Below are 20,297 nucleotides of genomic sequence, written 5' to 3'. Positions count from 1 at the left end.
TACATATGAGCGTCTGTGCTACAACTTCTCTTAACGATCCCCTCAGCCAATGATGTATTTGAAATGAGTTCTAATACTTTCTATAAAGCATTTATGCATCATGATCTCTGTTTACAGTTGTGTACTTTATACTGGAGAAGCCTCGGGAAAGAAAGGGTATTTCCTTCAACACAGGGGATTTCTCAATGGCAAAGTTTTAAGAACATTTAATTATACAACATCTGACAGTTTTTTAAAAAGGCACATTTCTTTTGTTTAACTGCTGGCTCTATAAAGACATCCATGCAGTTTGTTTTTTAAATTGTTCTGCTTGCCTCTGTTTGTAGATATTTTTAATTCCCTAAACTTAGGCTGATAGTTATGGGTACTATAAACTTTCAAGTCCATGCCTCAGAGTTTATATAACGTTTCTGCAGTCCCTTTAGGGAATGCATTTCCACTCAGCCAGCTTTTGAGTGCCATGATGCCATTACATATGGGCTGAAATCCTGTTGATTAGCTTGGTTAAGTTGCAATTAGACTACGCCTGTTGAATCAGTAGGGATTTGGTGAGTCAACTCTCCAAATCCCATCAATTCAACTGGTCTAATATACTGTAGTTGCGACTTAACCAAGCTAAGAAACATGATTTAACCCAGTGGTTCTTAACCTTTTTGAAAGAAACGCCCCCTTGAGCCATTGAGGAAGTTATCATCGCCCCCTTCCCTGAGGTGATGATATCTTACCTACCTACCTACCTACCTACCTACCTACCTACCTACCTAGTCTCCTTCCCCACCCGGGTGTGAGGCAGCGCTTCACGGGGCGAGGATGAGAACCCAAGAGACCCTTTCCTTCCACCCGATCCACACTCAGTGCTCCGCTAAAGGAGAAAGGTGAGACGTGGCAGGTAGAAAGAGCTGGATCATCTGGCGGCAGCAGAAGCACCGGATCTAATGCCAGCACTGCGGCTGCAGTCGCCTTCACAGGTTTGGCTCACTCCAGCGCCCCCCTACCGCTCCCCTTCTGTTCTTTCGCCCCCACACCACCCCTTTTCGTTCTACCGCCCCCCTGAAAAATGAAATCGCCCCCTGGGGGGCATTATTGCCCACGTTAAGGACCACTGATTTAACCGATTAGATAAAGCTCAACTTCTCTGTTTGCACAATTTTTGCATTAATTCAGAACGCAGTCAACAATCATTGGTTTGTAAATGCTACACTAAATTTCCTCTTCTGTAAAGTTTCCTACAGACATAAAGGAGCACTGTAGTTTTAGGTATGAAACTCATAGCCTAAATTTACATCAAGGGATTTTAAAAATTCACCTTAATTCTCCACAGAGGAGAACACTGTTCTTCATAACACTGTGAGGGAAGCATAAGTGATTTTTCAACTCTGAGGAATTTAGCTAAGCCAAAATTTGAATCACTCAACAATACTTTGCAATTATACTGAGCAAGTATTGAGTAAGTAAAAAGGATAAGTGGACTTATTTTGCACTATATGATGGTGCTGCTTAAACAATGTTCAATAATTAGGTGCAGGTGCTGGTAATTAATTGGGTATATGTCATTTCATTTACTGATAACAGGTCTTCAGGGATGTGACATCATATTCTTTGAAGTAGTGGTTTTTCACCTTTTGGGAATCTTTCCCATGGTAATTTGCCTGCTGAGTAAATCCTGAACATCTGCCAGGAAAATATGCAACTAGAGAATCCTGCACTTTTCCATCAAAACACACACACACACACACACACACACACACACACACACACACACTTATCTAGGTATAACTAAGATAAACCAATCCAGGAGTAAATATTACTATATTATCCATACCCAAAATCAGTTGAATATTTAAGTTTCTCTACTTTAACTTTTTAAAAAAGAGCAGGTTTCTAGAGTCTGCTAGAAATAATGCTATTAGCCAAAAATAGATATATTAACTAAAATAATTAATTTAAAAATTCCAAAGCCTTCCTAAAATTTGAGTTCTGGCCTATTTATTTCCAAGTCACAATCAGACTTAAGAAGAAAAGTTTACAATCAGTAAAAAGTACATAGGTACACAGGAAGCAGCCCTATGGCTTGGAAAGACCATCTAGCTCAATACTGTCAACTCTGACTGGCATCAGCTGGCTAGAGCTTCAAGAACTTTTTACAAACAATCCTAAACTAACAACAGTGACAATAAAATCTGTGTTTCTTTGCTCTTTATAGCACTGTCTAGACACTGAATTCAGAATTCTTTTATGTGCTTAAAATTCCTTTTATGCCTTCAATATTAAACTTAACAAATGTTACAAGGTTAAGAAGCAGGACCTCTCAAGAGAATGTTGTTGAATGTATATAGCACATCAGTAACACAACCATGACATTATGTTCAAATGAGCAACTTGCAAATTTTGAAACTATCTTGATTAAAAGGATGCACAGACTCAATTTTTCTTCCACATTACTGCTTCCTGTTGTCCTGGGATGTATAGAGATGGCATTATAAATAAAATATGAAACAGTATTTGAACATTTTAAGGAGAGCATGTTTCTTGCAGAAAGCCCATGCACTTAATAAATTCATGCCAGCTAATATTTTTGTAGCGCACTAAGGAACTCTCCTTCACTAGCATGTGAATGGTAGGCCCAGTAAAATCTAACTGGCTGAGTCATACTCTCTTATGTGTTACAAAGTATCTCAGTTCTGACAATGATGGAGACTGCTCAAATCAGCTTCCGATTCTGACAAAGATCCAAGAAAATTCCTTATCACAGTTATTATAACACATTATACCTTCATCATATAACTACCTGAAAAGTTTTATTAAATTTCCAGCAATGACACAGCCCAGGGGAACTCAGGGGGTTGGAGAAAATAGAGCAGGGCAGACACTCTGCAGCAGCTGATCCTGATTCAATAGTCAGCATCTGAGATGAAGGTACAATTACAGAGGTTGCATTGACAACAACAGCAACCACACCTGGTCTAGCTACATTGCTCTGATCAAAAGCTATACAAACGACCAAACTGCTGCTTGGTAGTCCTTATGTCCCTGGGAATATTTAGTAATTAAAGGACATATTCCTGTCAAATGGAAACAACTGACTTCCAAGACCCATTTTTTTCCAGCTTAACTGAAAAGCTGTATCTGGAGGGAGTGATTTGGAGCAGAGGTATAGCACACAGGTACTTAAATTTTCTATTGTTATTACCTCCCTTTTCCCAGAAGAATTCTCCTGTAAGCTGGGGAGCAGGCAAGACAGAGAGGAAAACTTATCACATAACACTTCAAAACAAAAATAAATGAAAATTGAAAATAAAAAAAAAACACTCCAATACAAATATTAAAATTCAGTAACAATATACTGTAATAAAATCTAGGCCTTAGACAGCACCTTGATCACCAGCAGAATTTCACAGAAGCAGGACAAGTCCACCCCTGACCTGAAATTACAGTACAGTGGTGCCTCATATAACAAGCGCCCCGTTTAACGACGAATCCACATAGCGATGCGGATTTTGCAATCGCAAAAGCGATCGCATTGCGATGTTTCCTATGGGGAAAAATCGGTTTGCAATTTTTCCCCACAGGCCCCATTTTCCCCCAGCTGACCGGTGGGCGCTTCAGAGCAACCGCGGTGGAGGCTTACCAGGCGGTCGCTCCGAAGCCAGCGCTGCCCAGCTAAGGGAAAATGGCCGCTCACAGGGTTTTCGCGCCTCGCTTACCGAGGCGGCGAAAATGGCGGCCGGATGGGGGATTCTTCACTTACTGGTGAGTTTTCCCCCAATAGGAACGCATTAAACTGAGTTCCCTCCCCCCGCATAATGAAGAATCCGGATAGCGACGTTAATCCTGGAACGGATTAACGTCGCTATGCGGGGCACCACTGTATTAGAAACAGGACAACAGTGTATATCTACATTTTTTGTAGATTTTTTTTAAAGATCAGATTAACACTTGTTTTTAACATTGCTGATTCACTTCCAGTTATTTAAATATGCAAATTACAAATACCCTGTTTCCCCTAAAATAAGCCCTAGTATGATATTTCAAGGATACTCATAATATAAGCCCTATCCCAAAAGTAGACCCCAGTTAAGTGAAACCCTGCCCTCCACCTCTGCGCAGCAACCAGAATAAGATGACATGACTGTATTTGAAGAAATGTAGTTTTTGTTGTACATGAAAAAAATAAAACATTCCCTGAAAATAAGCCCTAATGCGTTTTTTGGAGCAAAAATTAATATAAGACCCTGTCTTATTTTGGGGGGAAACGGGGTATTTTAAACATGCATTTCAAACTGCTGGAATTGTACATAGTTACCTTGGAAAAAATAGTATTGGTCTCAGAAGGACTTACTTATTACAGCAAACATGTATAGAATTATACTGTCAAAGCCTTCACGGGAAAAACATGTTAAACTACAAGTTATAATTTTGTGTCTTACACGTGTTTTATATTTGCTAAATGAACATAACCAACAATTTTAACATTGACTTTCCTCTCTGATTAGTAACATGAAGAATATGCACAATCAGACTCTAGATGAACTGACAAAGTTGGAATGCACACATTGTCTGAAATCCAGTAGTAACTCTCAACGAAAGGCCCATTGAAACAGTGGAAGTTACAGACTCACCAAAATCCCCTGATTCAATAAGCCTGCTCTAGTTGTGAGTTACTAAAAGATTTCTCTCTATCACTCTTAATTTAATTTATTAACTAAAATGAAAATGTGGAAGTACTATATGTTAATAGAATATGTTACTATATTTTAATAAAACATATAAAAAGAAGATAAACATAGGAATACGTTTTCTTTTTCGCTGTTGTTTCATCAAGAAATTAGGATACAACTCTTCATTCCACCATCATTACCATGCTACAATTATCAGTGACACAAACAACCCTAAAACTGCATGGTATAGTCTAAATGCTGCGCCCTTATTTCAAGAATATATTTCCAAAGACTTCAAATCAAAAAGCTGTCTCTCCTTTTAATTCAAATGACCAAAACTGTTTACACTTTTTTCCTTCAATCCTTCACAAAGTAAATATTCTTCCTTTTAGAAGAATTCTCTCTTTTCATTTACCCCCTCCTCCCATTTGCCACAAAGGAACACTTCTATGTTAGCTTCTTCCGGACTATAGCCAGTAACGCTGTTGTTCTTTTCCATACTGTGCCCCATCACTGAATAGCTGCCCTGTGTTTGCCTGTGGGAAAGCTGTGAGGAATAGTTTACAGCGGCAAAATGATGTTACCTACCCCTTGTCAGTGTTTTTTTTTTCCACAGCAGTCTGTGGAGAAAGGAACAGTTCCACTCTAACCTATACTTGTTTTTCGGCCAGCACTACGGAATGAAGACGTTCATGACTCTGGAATATGTGAAAATAATAATAATTTTCAAATAATGGCATACATCTGAGGGCAGACAACAGAAAATCCTCACAAAGTATGGGGCTTGGAATTTAGAAGAAAAGTAAACCTGCAAAAGGAACCTGTTATCCACGTTATCTTCAAATTTCTGAATACTGTACAATATAGCTTGATTTCTCAAAGGGAGAAATCTGGAGTGCAACAGTTGTTAGCAAGCAAAACTACTCTTTTCAAAATTTTATTACTAAATCTAAGCACAAAAAGGCTTTTATGGGTTCTGCAAAGACATATTTGGGCTGTATTCCAACAGAACAGTAACCCACAGTTTAGTTCTACAGGGTTTACGCTCACACACTGCTCCATTTGGCATGGATGTGATGAGGAGTTCAAAAGCAGTTCTTTTCAGTTTGAACTGAGGGTAGTTTGTCATTTCATTCAAGCAAGCCAGCATCAGTTTGGACAGCTTTATACGGCCTAGACTAAATGAAGAAAGAACTTGAAAGCTTGCTTGCGTTTGCAGAATTTAAGCTGGTCCTAACAAAAGTATAACCTGTTTGCAGACTTTGGGTTTTAAAATGGAGGTGCATGTTTCTAATCTCTTCCTCACAGCTGCGATGCAGGACGGGTGGTAGGGTTTAGTGTTATGACTGAGCACAGCTTCTGAGAATTAAAACTCTCCAAAAAGTGCAGCATGTACTTCTCAACTGCAACCCATTATTGACCTGTCATGAGTGCTTAAAACATTCATGATGTTAATCCTCTAGTTTATATCGCAGCATATTCTGGATATGCTTACAGAAAGAAATGGCATAAAATAAACCAAGTGCCACAATCATTTTTGTATACTCCCGATATGGCCATCCTCATAATTTTCTGGTCTTGCAAACTGAGTCCAGGATTGTGGTCACCATGTTTTCCCTTTACCCTGAGTTTTCAATTCATAAATACGTTGTGTCTTCAGTTCACACTGTAAACATTACTTCTGCACGTTAGTTCTAACAACACAGCCCATGAAGTGTTTCTTCCCCTCCTTTCCCTAGATCAGAATACAGAAGTGTATTATATAACATAAAATATACTGAAAAAGAATGATCCAGCTGTTTTTATACACTCAATGTCTTCTGAATAGGTGCCAATCCAATCACAATTTATTAGCCTCATAAAAATCAAATCAGATCCTTGAAATATTAAATTCTGTTTCCTTTCAAGAGTAGGAGACAATATTCACATAGCACAAGAAGGGGCAATAGACTGGTTAGTGATCACTTATGTATGTAAGTGTATATATGTATAATGGGCCAAGAACCAGAATATGATTATGTATGTATAATGGGCCAAGAACCAGAATATGATTCTTTTACATTAAAAATGAATACCTGGCTAATACTTTTCTGATTCACGTATTTCTCAGCTCTTGCCACATATCATCTTGAACATGAAAAACAAATCCAGATTTCAGTGAAAAGCAGGGCAGTGTCCTTAAAAACTCCATTGAGAGTTTTTAAAAACTCAGTTGAGTTTTTACATTGGAAGCTGTAACAAAGGCAATCAGTGTCAATATTAAATTTCATGCAAATGTAATGCAAATTTGAATATTAAAAGCAAGAAGAGGGTTGTAAGAAAAGAAGGCAAGACTTCCCTTTTCTTGAAGAAAAGGAATTTATCATCACAGTTTGCAAAGGTTTCCAATTTGTTCTTGCGAGAGGTAGGAAGGCTATCCACAAACTTCTGCAAAACCACTGTGTAAGTACACTGCCTGTTAAACTTGTGGTTTTCTTCCACATGGCCAGCATGAAAAGGTGTTTTCCCACTTCTACCACATCATACACTGATTAAGGTTTGGAACAGAGATGCATAAAACGGAAACACTTTCAAATAGTCCAAGGTCCCTATTTCTCAGGATTAAAATTAGTATACGAAGAACTGACCAACCTTCCACACTTTAGAAAACACCCCGTCTCCTGTATTATCAGTTTCAGTGCAGAAAACAAGTGTCACCTGCCTGCTATGATGGGGAAGGTAGCCGCCTAGAGTGGTATTATAGGGGTCTTGAATGATTCTCTCTTGAATGTGACTAGGACTAAGTGCATCCAAGCAGTAATTCCTACAGACCCACCACAAAAGAGGCAATATTTAAAATATATTCTAGAGCACATTTACTGTAAAAATAAGGGCTCAACAACCAAGTACTCTAAACCAGTAATGGGAATTCTGTGGTTCACCAAATCCCACTGTGTTACCCACTGAGCTTGGGGTGGCAGGACTAAGGTCTGAAAGAGTCTTAAATAAAAAACAGTTATAACCATCCCAGGGACTGGTGCAGCCCAGGGGAACTCAGGGGGTTGGAGAAAATAGGGCAGGGCAGACACTCTGCAGCAGCTGATCCTGATTCAATAGTCAGCATCTGAGATGAAGGTACAATTACAGAGGCTGCATTTACAACAACAGCAACCACACCTGGTCTAGCTACATTGCTCTGATCAAAAGCTATACAAACGGCCAAACTGCTGCTTGGTAATCCTTATGTCCCTGGGAATATTTAGTAATTAAAGGACATATTCCTGTCAAATGGAAACAACTGACTTCCAAGACCCATTTTTCCCCAGCTTAACTGAAAAGCCATATCTGGAGGGAGTGATTTGGAGCAGAGGTATAGCACATAGGTACTTAAATTTTCTATTGTTATTACCTCCCTTTCCCCAGAAGAATTCTCCTATAAGCTGGGGAGCAGGCAAGACAGAGAGGAAAACTTATCACATAACACTTCGAAACAAAAATAAATAAAAACTGAAAATTAAAAAATCCAGTCCAATAGAAATATTGTATTAAAATTCAGTAACAATTACTAATATACTGTAATAAAATCTAGGCCTTAGACAGCACCTTGATCACCAGCAGAATTTCACAAAAGCAGGATAAGACCACCCCTGACCTGAAAATAATAAAAACAGGACAACAGTGCATATCTACATTTTCTGTAGATTTTTTAAAAGTTCAGATTAACACTTGCTTTTAACATTGCTGATTCACTTCCAAGTATTTAAATATGCAAATTACAAATATTTTAAACATGCAAGTCAAACTGCTGGAATTGTATGCAATTACCTTGAAAAAATAGTATTGATCTCAGAAGGACTTAGTTATTGTCAAAGCCTTCATGGAAAAAAACATATGGCTATGTTAAAGAAATTGCAAGTTATAATTTTGTATCTTACATGTGTTTTATATTTGTTAAAAGAACATAGCCAACAATTTTAACATTGACTTTCCCCTCTCATTAAATACAGAATTTGCACAATCAGCCTCTAGAGAAATTGTCTAATTAGTACATTATTTATAAAGTTATTTTTTTTTTAAGTTTAGAATCTAATTAAAAATTTTAATCACATTTTAGATGGTTCAGGTAAAACAACAGCAACAATCAGGCAACAATCAAGCAACAGAGATCTGCCCCTGCAAACCATGGTTCACTGTAGTTTGTACAACTCCATGGCAACATCTCGTCAGTTTTGTGGCTCCCTCCTACACTCCTTCAATTAGTATTAATTTTTTCCTCTCACTACCTTGGTCCATGTGCTTGTAATCTCAAGATTAGACCACTGTAACACACTCTACGTGGGGCTGCCTTTGAGGCTGATGTGGAAACTTCAGGTGGTGCAGAATGCGGCCGCCAGACTCCTCACTGGAGTGAGAAAATACCAACACATTTCTCCAACGCTGGACGCATTGCATTGGCTGCCAATTTGTTTCCGCATCAACTTCAAAGTTTTAATGCTTACATATAAAACGGTTTAGGACCTCGATATTTGGCAGAACGCCTGCTTCCACCAAGGTCTACCTGGATCACCTGCGTGAGTCAGGAGGTGAGGCTGAGGAGCCTGATGCCGAGAGAGGCCCGGAAGGAGAAGACAAGAAACCGGGCCTTCTCGGCGGTGGCTCCTCGCCTCTGGAACAATCTCCCTCCGGAGATTTGCGCGGCCTTTATGCTGGGCATCTTTAAAAGCCAACTGAAAACATGGTTGTTCATTCAGGCCTTCCCTCCAGCCAACTCTTGATTTTTTATTTATTTTTTCCTACTTTTCCCTATCCTTTATTTCATTGTAGCTATTACTGAATTATCATGTACTTACCTGTGTTTTATTGTCTGATTTTGTATTGGAAGCCGCCTAGAGTGGTCTGGTAGTCCAGATAGGCGGGGTATAAATCAAATAAATAAATAAATAAAATTCTAAAAAGAGTGGATGATACCTTATTAGACTTCTAATTATATCACTTACCTTTGTCTTCAAATTGTTTAGGTAAAGGTTAAAGCTTCCCCCTGACATTTTAGTCGTGTTCGACTCTAGGGGATGGTGCTCATCCCCGTTTCCAAGCTGTAGAGCCAGCGTTTTGTCCAAAGACAGTTTCCATTATCACGTGGCCAGCGCGGCTATACACAGAACACCGTTTACCTTCCAACCGAGATGGTACCTATTTATCTACAGTGGTGCCTCGTTTAATGGGTGCCTCGTTTAACGACGAATCCGCACACCGAAGAAGTTTTTGCGATCGCTTTTGCGATTGTATTGCGATGTTCTCTATGGGGAAAAATCACTTTGCGATTTTTTCCCCATACCTTCCCCCACCGGCGGTGGCGACTGGGGTGGGGGGAAGCTGGGAGGGAGAGCAAGCCACAGCTGAGCTCCCTTCCCAGGACTGAGGTGGAGGAGAAGAAGGGAGGGAGAGCAAACCCCGGCCGCGCTCTCCTCTGGGCTTCGAGATCTGGGGTGGGGGGAAGGAGGGAGGGAGAGCAAGCCCCGGCTGCTCTCCCTTCCGGGGATCGGGGACTGAGGTGGGAGGAAGTCGGGAGGGAGAGCAAGCCCCGGCTGTGCACACCTCCCAGCATCGGCAAGTGGGGTGGGGGCAAGCCGGGAGAGAAAGCAAGCCTTGGTTGCGTTCTCTTCCCGGCATCAGCGAGGAGGGTGGGGGCAAGCTGGGAGAGAGAGCAAGCCCCGGGCGCGCTCTCCTCCAGGCATCGGGGACTGAGGTGGGGGGAAGGAGAGAGGGAGAGCAAGCCCCGGCTGTGCGCGCCTCCCAGCATCGGCGAGGGGTGTGGGGGCAAGCCGGGAGAGAGAGCAAGCCTTCGCTGCGCTCTCTTCCCAGCATCGGCGAGCGGGGTGGGTGGGAACCAGGAGGAAGACCAAGCCCCGGCTGTGTGCGCCTCCCAGCATCGGCGACGAGGGTGGGGGCAAGCCAGGAGAGATAGCAAGCCCTAGCTGCACTCTCTTCCCGGCATCGGCGAGGGGGGTGGGGGCAACCCGGGAAAGATAGCAAGCCCTGGCTGCACTCTCTTCCCGGCATCGGCAAGGGGGGGTGGGGGCAAGCCAGGAGAGATAGCAAGCCCCGGCTGTGCGCGCCTCCCAGCATCGGGGACTGGGGTGGGTGGGAACTGGGTAGGGGGAAGCCAGCTGATTGGCGGTTTCAAAATGGCTGTCGCTGTTTTCTGGACGGATTCCTCGCTTAAGAGGCACTGAAAATGGCTGCCCCTATGGAGGATCTTCACTCAGCGGTGAGTTTTAAGCCCATAGGAATGCATTAATCGTGTTTTAATGCGTTTCTATGGGCTTTTTAGTTCCGTTTAACGATGTTTCCGTATAGCGACGTTAATCCTGGAACGGATTAACGTCGCTATGCGGGGCACCACTGTACTTGCATTTACATGCTTTCGAACTGCTAGGTTGGCGAGGAGCTGGGACAAAACGACAGGAGCTCACTCTGTCACCTGGATTCGATCTTCTGACCCTGCAGCACACAAAGGCTTCTCCGGTTTAGCCCGCAGCGCCACCACGTCCAAATTGTTTACAGGGACCAAAAGGCTCCCCCACCTTTTGTTGTTGTTATTTCTAAAAAGATAGTTGAGACAGTGTGGTACAGTAGATAGTGCAGTGTTTCCCAACCAGGGATCATGACCCCCAAGGGGATCACAAAGTGTTATCTGGGGGCAGGTGTCATCTTATATGCGTCACAGTCTTTGTTAAATAATTTCTTCCTTGACCTTTTGGAGTTGGATATCAAACTTAGTGTGAATGTGTATGTATGAAAAACACACCCTTTGGGGGAGAAAGTAGCCTCTATTTTCTGAGAAGTATCTCTTTTTTATGCAAATGTGGTGGGGCCATAGGTTACTTGGCTATTATAAAACTCAACAAAGATTGGAAAACACTAAGACAGAGTGATAGAACAAAGCTCAAGAGATAAGTCTGAATCCCTACTTGGCCATGGCAACTCATGGATGTGTGTGCAGTGCACACATGCACGGAAGTGATGAAAAACCTTGTTAAATATCTTATCTTAAAAACCCTATGAGGGTTGCTGTAAGTTAGATGGCCCTGAAATTACCTCTTCTGTTTTGTTTAAAATGCCTGCTTTTTGCCTTAATAATCATAAATAAATAAGTCTCTGATTTCTATGTTTTCTTGCAGGAATGGTACTCCCATGTTGTATGGATTGATTATTATTTCCAGAAGTCTCATTCCCAGAAGTAAACACAGAGATTGAACACTTCCTTAAATTAAGACTTTTAAGGCAAAGAAAGGGAATTTTACACAAAAATAAAAGGGATAAGTTTTCTTTTACAAGTAAATAACTGCCGCACATTTACACTAGCCTGAAGAAAAAGCCATGAAACTAACTAGTTGCTACACTGGAGGGGCATAAGCAACAGAGAAGCCACACTGTGCAGTGGTGATTCTCTATTGCTTTTCTTTTTAAAATTATTTTTCTAAAGTCTGTGAAGTTGTCTTGGGGGCCACATGCAGCCTACAGTCTGCACATTGCTCACCCCATATTATGAAGTAATTTTACATACACACGTACACACACAGAAACAACATCCCCCTATTCAAAGCCATGTGTATGAAATCACCACATCCTATTAGTTCTGCAGCAAGTGCTATAAGCACAGAAATAAGAGAGCATTTATCCAGTATATGTAGCGTTAAAATATTCAGTTCAAAAACAAATGCAAACTTTTCAACATTTTATTAAGATTTTAGGAAACCACCAGTCACATCATGCCAAGCCCTTCAATTAGATAAACAGCAACTTTATTATTATCTAAATGCAATTCATTTTCATACCACAACATTCACATTTCACACAACACCACTAAGTTTTTGTCTGAAGCATCTTGGCCTTCAATACACAAAAGTTGTTTTCATTTATTTTCACTTACTCTCAAGTAATAATTATTAATATCAATGCAGTGTAATCCAAAACAATTCATGGGGGGCTGTAAGAAGAAAGAGGATCTAAGGCTATTTTCTACCACTCCTCACTTCATTTCCCTCCTTTTAAATCAACCTCTGAACTCTTATTAAAGTGAAATCATATGCAAATTTTCATCACTCCCACTGATGCAGCAATTCTGTCTTGATCTTATCACTTGCACTGCATGACTTGGACTGCATGAGGATAGTTGTAGGCATTCATGTATGTAACAGTTCTTGCTTCCTATATACCTTTTTAAAAAGCTATCAAATACAAAAGCAGCGTACACTACAAACACTGCATGCTATGAGCCAAAATTCAGATGAAAATATAATGGCTTATCTAACAGTCAAAACCAAGATTAATAGTAATTTTTAGTCTCACACTATAAACAGAACAAGCAATGCGTTATTTCACTGATAAATACCACGGAAAGCATGACAAAAGAAAACACAAGTAGTACAACAACCAACTCTGCTTACTTAGAGATGCGCTGATTTAGCTAGCAAAACATATCTTAATAGTTCTAACTTTTAAGACACAGACAGCTGTAGCAACAGCTAGCTGCTAAATTAACTTCATCATTAAGGAAAAGGGTTAAAAATAAAGCTTGGCAGTATCATAATGCAGGGATGAAAGGGATACACATGAGGCGACTGTACTGAAATTTACAGCCTGCTCTTTCTATTATTCTCTTCCTCTGACTGAAAGTAATGAGGGGCTTAATTATTACAGTTCCAAGCTGGCATAGCTAAAGGATAAATCTGTGAATCAAGCATTGCCTTTAACGATACTCTCCTGCCTGCAGACCTGGCTATCTGTGGAATTTCTTTAATAATAAAATGACAGGCCAGTTTACATAGATTATCTACATATGAATAGTTGTGGTACCTCAAAAAGACTATGCAAAAGCTATCTTAAAAAAAACACACCAAGCCACCCATAAATACAGCCAAGTGCACACATCTGCCACTATACCAGCACTTTATAAGCTGCAACAAACAAGGGAACATCCATGTCTGTGCCCATCTATACTGACTCAAATTTAGTATCTTCTAGGTAATCATCATGTGCGTTGTAGAGGACTGAGGCTGCAGATAATGTATATTACAGGAAAACCGCTGCAGTGATTATACAACATCATACATGCATCTCACCTGCTCATTTCTTCAAAGCACTCTACAATTTGGCTTCTAGACATTTGTGGTTGTGGGTTATGTGCACCACTGGGGGAGGTACAGAGTGAATGAGAGTCAATACAGATCTTGAATTTGCATCTCTGTACACTATCTCTTAATAGCATTTTCTTTAGGCTCTACACAGAAAGCATAGCAATTAGAAGCTACTTGGTCACAAGCCAAGGGAGGCCATCAAAACTGATCAGGCCTCGGATTCCAAATTTATGTTTGGCAATGTAAGCTTTTGAAATATTTAAATGAAGTTACAACAGAAGTCGTCTCTGACCATTTGGTATCATTAAATGACCCAAACCATTTGATAAATTTATGGGAATATAATAATCAGGTATTAAAAACTACTCAAAACTTTCTTGTTTGTCTCTCCTAGTCCCATCTCCTTACAAAAAAAATTGGACCAAATTTCTTTCTCAGCAGTACTGTGACTGGTGACTTCACCATAAAGTAAATGGAAATGCACATTATTTATTTACTAAACTTTAACCCACATCTTCAACACATATGTACTCTCAGTGTGGTGGATACAAAACAATGATAGCCAAAAAAGGAGCACAATAAATAAGAACTCAACAGATTAAAATCCAGTTGCAAAATGGCTGAGTTTTTTAAACCTAGAAAAGTAAGAAGAGTTTCACCAGGTGCTGAAATTACATCAATGCAGGAGCCAGGAAGGCCTGCTAGGAGAAACCATGCCAAAAGCAAGACATCACACCAAGATGGACTACCTCAGATAATAGAGGTGTTCAGATACTATTCTCTGAAAACATATTTACAATATAGGAGAAAAAATATTCAGGTGTCCTCACAGTGTAGGGAATTAAAAGTAAAGCACTACTGCTTTAAACTGAGTTTGGAAGCATGCTCAACAAAGAATAAATATTGCACCATTCAATGTTAAATCTATTAAAATTATGTTAAACCAGGGTGGTGAAAAATCAATGATTATTTTTCAAATAATTTGTATTTAAATTATGATTTATATTTTTAAAAATCCACACTGTGTTAAACACTGTCATATTGAGTGATCCATATATTTATTTATTCCAACAAATACTGATTTGGGTCCAAATGCCAATAGGAACAGTGCCTGCAGCAGATACATGCTCATAGAATTTTTTGTGGGCAAAGCCTTCCATCACCATAGCAGTACTTTCAGCCCTCCACCTCAACTACGCTCCAAATGTTTAGTGAAGTACATCAGAATCCTTGTAGTCTCAAAAAGGAATCTCATGCACTTCAAATGGATTTACTCAATGTGCAAAGGCCAATACATTTAATTGTATGGAGAACATTAAACTGTAAAAAAGTACTTAATTTTTGAAGAGATGTTGTTTAACATGTTACTGTACTAGAATGCAGCATCAAAGAAATAAATTTCAGATACAGTTTTTTGTTTGAACAATGAACTGTAGTTTTTAGAAATCTTTTTAAAATTAAGATCCACTATAAATTCCTACACAACATAAAAACCCAGCCCAATGTAAGGTTTAACACAATAAAGGACGTGCCTCAACACCTGCTCAAACATATTCTTGGCAGGCCTAACAATGTACAAGACACTTTCAATAACATGACTGAGCATAAGTAGTATTCTAAGGCGAAACTGCAGAAACAATGTATTTACTGTACTTATTGTGAACCAGACAAGCATTAACTTGTTACCTTTGCTTTCCACTTTAAAAATGCAAACTTAAAGCATTTCTGTCCTCCTCCTGGGAGAATCGAGGAGAGATGATAGGCACCTCTAAGTTTAATGTCATGGGTGGGATGGATAAGTACGACATTGGTCTACAACTTGGGAGACTGAGATTCAAATCTCTGCTAGTTTAAGACTAACTAGAGAAGCAAGCCAAATCACTCCTATTGATTAAAATTGGCCTTTGCATCATGTGATCAGTAAAAAATAGCTTGAATTTGTATGATTTTTAAGCGGAGCAAATCCCACAGTATTTAATTTAGTCTCAGCCTTATAAAGGGATTACTGGGAATCTTCAGCCAATAACTCTCTGAGCCTGGACTACTTCCCAAGATTGTTGTGTAGTTGTCCAAAAGAGCAAGAAAGCTGCCTATGCTGCCTTTCAACTCACTGAAGGATAACCAAATACATAAATGTTTAAATTTTTCATTTAAATATTATAAACTTTTATCTTTTTGTTATAAATGCATCAAATAAAAATAATCAAAAAGCGTAATGGAAGTAAAAACAAAACATAGTAACGGAAGCACACCTATCTTTACCAAGGATGGGGAGAAAAAGGAAAGCTGCCAGCTCACTCCAGATGAAGTGAACAGCTTGCCCAGTGTGACTTCACCTTCACCTACTACTGGCGTATGTCCCTGCCTCCAAAGATCACTACATAGCAGAGTGACTAAATCTCCTCTTTTAAGAAAAGTGTTCTCCATCTGAAATGTTGTCCACTCACCTGGGCAGTAAGACTCAGCAGGCACACAGGAAACCTGACCAGTCTTCCTGATCAGAGAGAAATGAATGGCAATTTTATTTAAATAATAGAAGCCATTTAAAATTTTACATTTGTGCCTATAAACTGCCATATAAAATTTTATGCCAATGAGTATCCTCTTTTGCCCTTGTTTTTGTTGATTGGTAAATGGACCCACTACAGGATAAGAAAAGCAATCCCCAAAGCACCTCTAAAGTAACAACCTTGTTTTCTGACACACCTTTATCTATACAAATTATACCATCCACAAATTACATTGGAATTCTATTCATTCCCACACGAAGCAATCCAAAGACAAGGGTGGATGATACCTTTTGTTGTTGTTTAGTCCTTAAGTCATGTCCAACTCTTCGTGACCCCATGGACCAGAGCACACCAGGCCCTCCTGTCTTCCACTGCCTCCCAGAGTTGGGTCAAATACATGTTGGTAGCTTCGATGACACTGTCCATCCATCTTGTCCTCTGTCATCCCCTTCTCCTCTTGCCTTCACACTTTCCCGACACCAGGGGCTTTTTCAGGGAGTCTTCTCTTCTCATCAGATGGCCAAAAATATTGGAGCCTCAGCTTCAGGATCTGTCCTTCTGGTGAGCACTCAGGGTTGATTTCCTTGAGAACGGATAGGTTTGTTCTCCTTGCAGTTCAAGGGACTCTCAAGAGCCTCCTCAAGCATCACAATTTAAAAACATCAATTCTTTGGAAGTCAGCCTTCTTTATAGTTCAGCTCTCACTACCATACATTGCTACTGGAAAAAACATAGCTTTGACTCTGCAGACCTTTGTCGGCAAGGTGATGTCTCTGCTTTTTAAGACTATTTTTTGCACTCTCCTCTTTCACCCTCATTAAGAGGTTCTTTAATTCCTCCTCACTTTCTGCCATCAGAGTGGTATCATCTGCATATCTGAGGTTGTTGATGTTTCTTCCTTTAATCTTAATTCTGGTTTGGGATTCCTCCAGTCCAGCCTTTCGCGTGATGTAGTCTGCATGTAAGTTAAATAAGCAGGGGGACAATATACAGCCTTGTCGTACTCCTTTCGCAATTTTGAGCCAATCAGTTGTTCCATGTCCAGTTCTAACTGTTGCTTCCTGTCCCACATTATAGATTTCTCAGGAGATAGATAAGGTGATCAGGCACTCCCATTTCTTTAAGGGCTTGCCATAGTTTGCTGTGGTCCACACAGTCAAAGGCTTTTGCGTAGTCAATGAAGGAGAAGTAGATGTCTTTCTGGAACTTTCTGGCTTTCTCCATAATCCAGCGCATGTTAGTAATTTGGTCTCTAGTTCCTCTGCCCCTTTGAAATCCAGCTTGTACTTCTGGGAATTCTCGGTCCACGTACTGCTGAAGCCTACCTTGTAGGATTTTGAGCATAACCTTTCTAGCGTGTGAAATGAGTGCAACTGTACGGTAGTTGGGGCATTCAATGATACCTTTATCAGACTATTTAAAAAAACAAATAAACATAAGCTAGCTTTTAAATCCCACATAAGTATTTTTCAGGCTGAGCACCACATGGCTGGAGATGGCACAGAAGAAAGTTCTATAAATTAGGGTATACCGTATTCTCCAGGTTTCCTTGTTTAAAGTAAATTCCAAAACTGGGGTGGGGGTGCAAATTAAGGTCATATTTCGGATTCCACCTCTACTGATAAGAATTGGAATGTCTCTCCAAATTTTGTTATAAATGTGAAGCACTTTCCACTATGCTCAATGTACTCCCTCTGAAAGCACTGGACCAAAATCATAAAACAGTTTATGTTTGGCATACAATGCCAGCAATCTACAGCAGCTCTCCACAGGAAGCTTATGATACAGGTTTCTTCCAAAACATTGGTACTGATACTGAACATACATTGAGGGTTCTACATCCACTTAAGAGTAGCAGCATCTGATGCCAGTTTAAAGCATATACACATGCTATACACATCTCAATGGACTCAAAAGACACTAAGGCTTTTTAGGGCACTACAAAATACTGTATGAACACTACAACAATTTTACTATATTGTATCTCCCAGATATATTTTCCTCCTCAACAGATCTAAAAAAACTTCAAAGGTAAATTGGAGAGTCTCAACTCATGGCCATGTTGCTGTTATGGTCATCCACTGCCTGGTCATTAGCAACTGTAAAAGGCTTGTTTTCTCAGTACAATTCACGTTATCCTACCATCGCTATTCACGAGAGGTTCTTACATCCTTTACAGCAGAGGACCCCAACCCCCATGACAGTCCGTGGCCTGAGCTGGACCGGGCTGCCAAGACAAACCTCCTGTCCCACCCCCCGAACGCACTCAACCCCGCACAGCCCATTTGTGCCTGTGCACACACTCCAGCACACCCATGTGAGTGCTGCGCTGCCATTTGCACATGTGCACAAGTGCACTGTGTGAGCACCACGCTGCCATTTGTGCATGCACACATGCAAACAGTAGTGCGGTGCTCACAGGTGCATCCGCGCTCATACGAGAGCGCACACTTGTTCACACATGCGCACGAGCGTGTGGGGTGCCCTGCCTTCACCAGCCGGTCCACGGACCGAAAAAGGTTGGGGATCACTGCTTTACAGCATTGGTCCTCAACCTTTTCCGAACTGTGGACCGGTTGGATGGTCAGGGCACGCTCGCATGGATGGGTAGGGTACACTTGTGGGTGGGGTGCACAATTGCACTCACGCAGGTGGGTGGGGCACCCGTGTGTGCGGGTGGTGCATGCATGGGGGAAGCTCTCTCTCTGCAGCCCAGTTCTGCCAAGGCCACAGACTGGCACCGGGCCGTGCACTGGAGGCTGGGGACCCCTGCTTTACAGCACAAGCTTCAATGATACCCATATATCTAAGAGGCGATCACCCTGTTAAACACAGTACTCACTGAGTTGTATTTTGAGGCAACATATAAATCAGAACAGGGTTCTAACTCTTGTCCTCTGAAGACACCAGCCACAGAAACCAGTGAAACGTTAGGAAGAAAAACCTCCAGAACAGGACCAAACAGCCCGAAAAACCTACAACAACCGATGTATAAATATTTGCCATGTTATCTCTCTCATTATGTTTGAAGAAGTGGACTCATACTGAAATATAAGTTTGTCGTTCAGGTGTTATCAAGTTTTTTCTTTTATTTGCTTGCTTGCTTATTAATTTACCTACAATGCTTTCAAAAGTACTTCACATAACCTCCGACGAACAAAGGCTAAAAAGAAAGACACCAGCCTGAAAAAGCTGCGCGAATCGAACTTTAAAGGCCGGCGAAGTGAAATCAGAATTTTAAAAGTTTAAAGGGGGAAAGGGTTGTTCTAATTTCTACACAGAGTAAGGGCACAGGACCTTAAACTCCTATGTACCCAACATGAGTTCCTGCTCATTCATACGTGCGAACGGATCCACCACACACTTCGCAGATGGGATGGGGGGGTGGATGAGAAAGAGGAACCCACGAGGCCCACGCACGAACCCCACCCCCCCCGTCCACCACCGAGTGGCCGGGCAGCACGGAGGGAGGGAGGGGCGGCCGTCCACGTGCCGCACCACGGGGGGGGGAAACGTCTCCCGGGGCGGCGCCAGAGCTGCTCCGCCTCTTCCCGGCTCACCTCCGGGTCGATCGGCCCCTTTCCCGCCCCGCCAGCCTGACTCCAAGCCCCGCAGCCCTTGGCGCCAAGCGCCGCCTGCGCAGAGGAAGGAGGGGGGCGCTGGGGAGGAGGAGGAGGAAGGCTCCAGCCCGGGCCTACCTATAGCCGGCTCGGCCTCTCGGGTCTCGCCTAGTAACCCGCTTAGGGGCCCCCCTCTCTCAATCTCTCTAGGCCGGAGCGGGTGAAAGAAGGGACGCTACTGCTCCTCTTCCAATAAAATAAAGACACCCCCCCCGTGGGCTGAACTCCCCTCGCCGCCCCCTCACCTTGTGGCTCTGGAGCGGGCGGCGGCGGCGACACCAGCAACAGCAGCAGCACGGGGAGCAAACGGGCGTGGGCGACCGAGCGAGCGAGCGAGAGGCCCGGGCGTCACGGAGAGCGCGGCTGCCGCTGTGTCGCGTCGCCCATCTC

General features: G+C 41.6%; 1 protein-coding gene across 2 annotated transcripts in view; it reads right to left on the bottom strand.

The window, feature by feature from the left end:
• The window catches only part of JADE3 (jade family PHD finger 3), a 45,141-nt gene extending 24,844 nt beyond the window's left edge, over positions 1 to 20,297 (bottom strand). For both annotated transcript variants that reach the window (XM_020796793.3, XM_020796794.3), the window contains exon 1: positions 20,153 to 20,297. The gene's annotated coding sequence lies outside the window, so the exon portion shown is untranslated. The remainder of the gene's footprint in view (positions 1 to 20,152) is intronic.

This window comes from Pogona vitticeps, chromosome 3 (assembly GCF_051106095.1).
Source record: "Pogona vitticeps strain Pit_001003342236 chromosome 3, PviZW2.1, whole genome shotgun sequence".
NCBI classification, from domain to species: Eukaryota; Metazoa; Chordata; class Lepidosauria; order Squamata; family Agamidae; genus Pogona; species Pogona vitticeps.
Note: the sequence above shows the minus strand (reverse complement) of the source record. Positions and strands in the feature narration are given on the sequence as shown.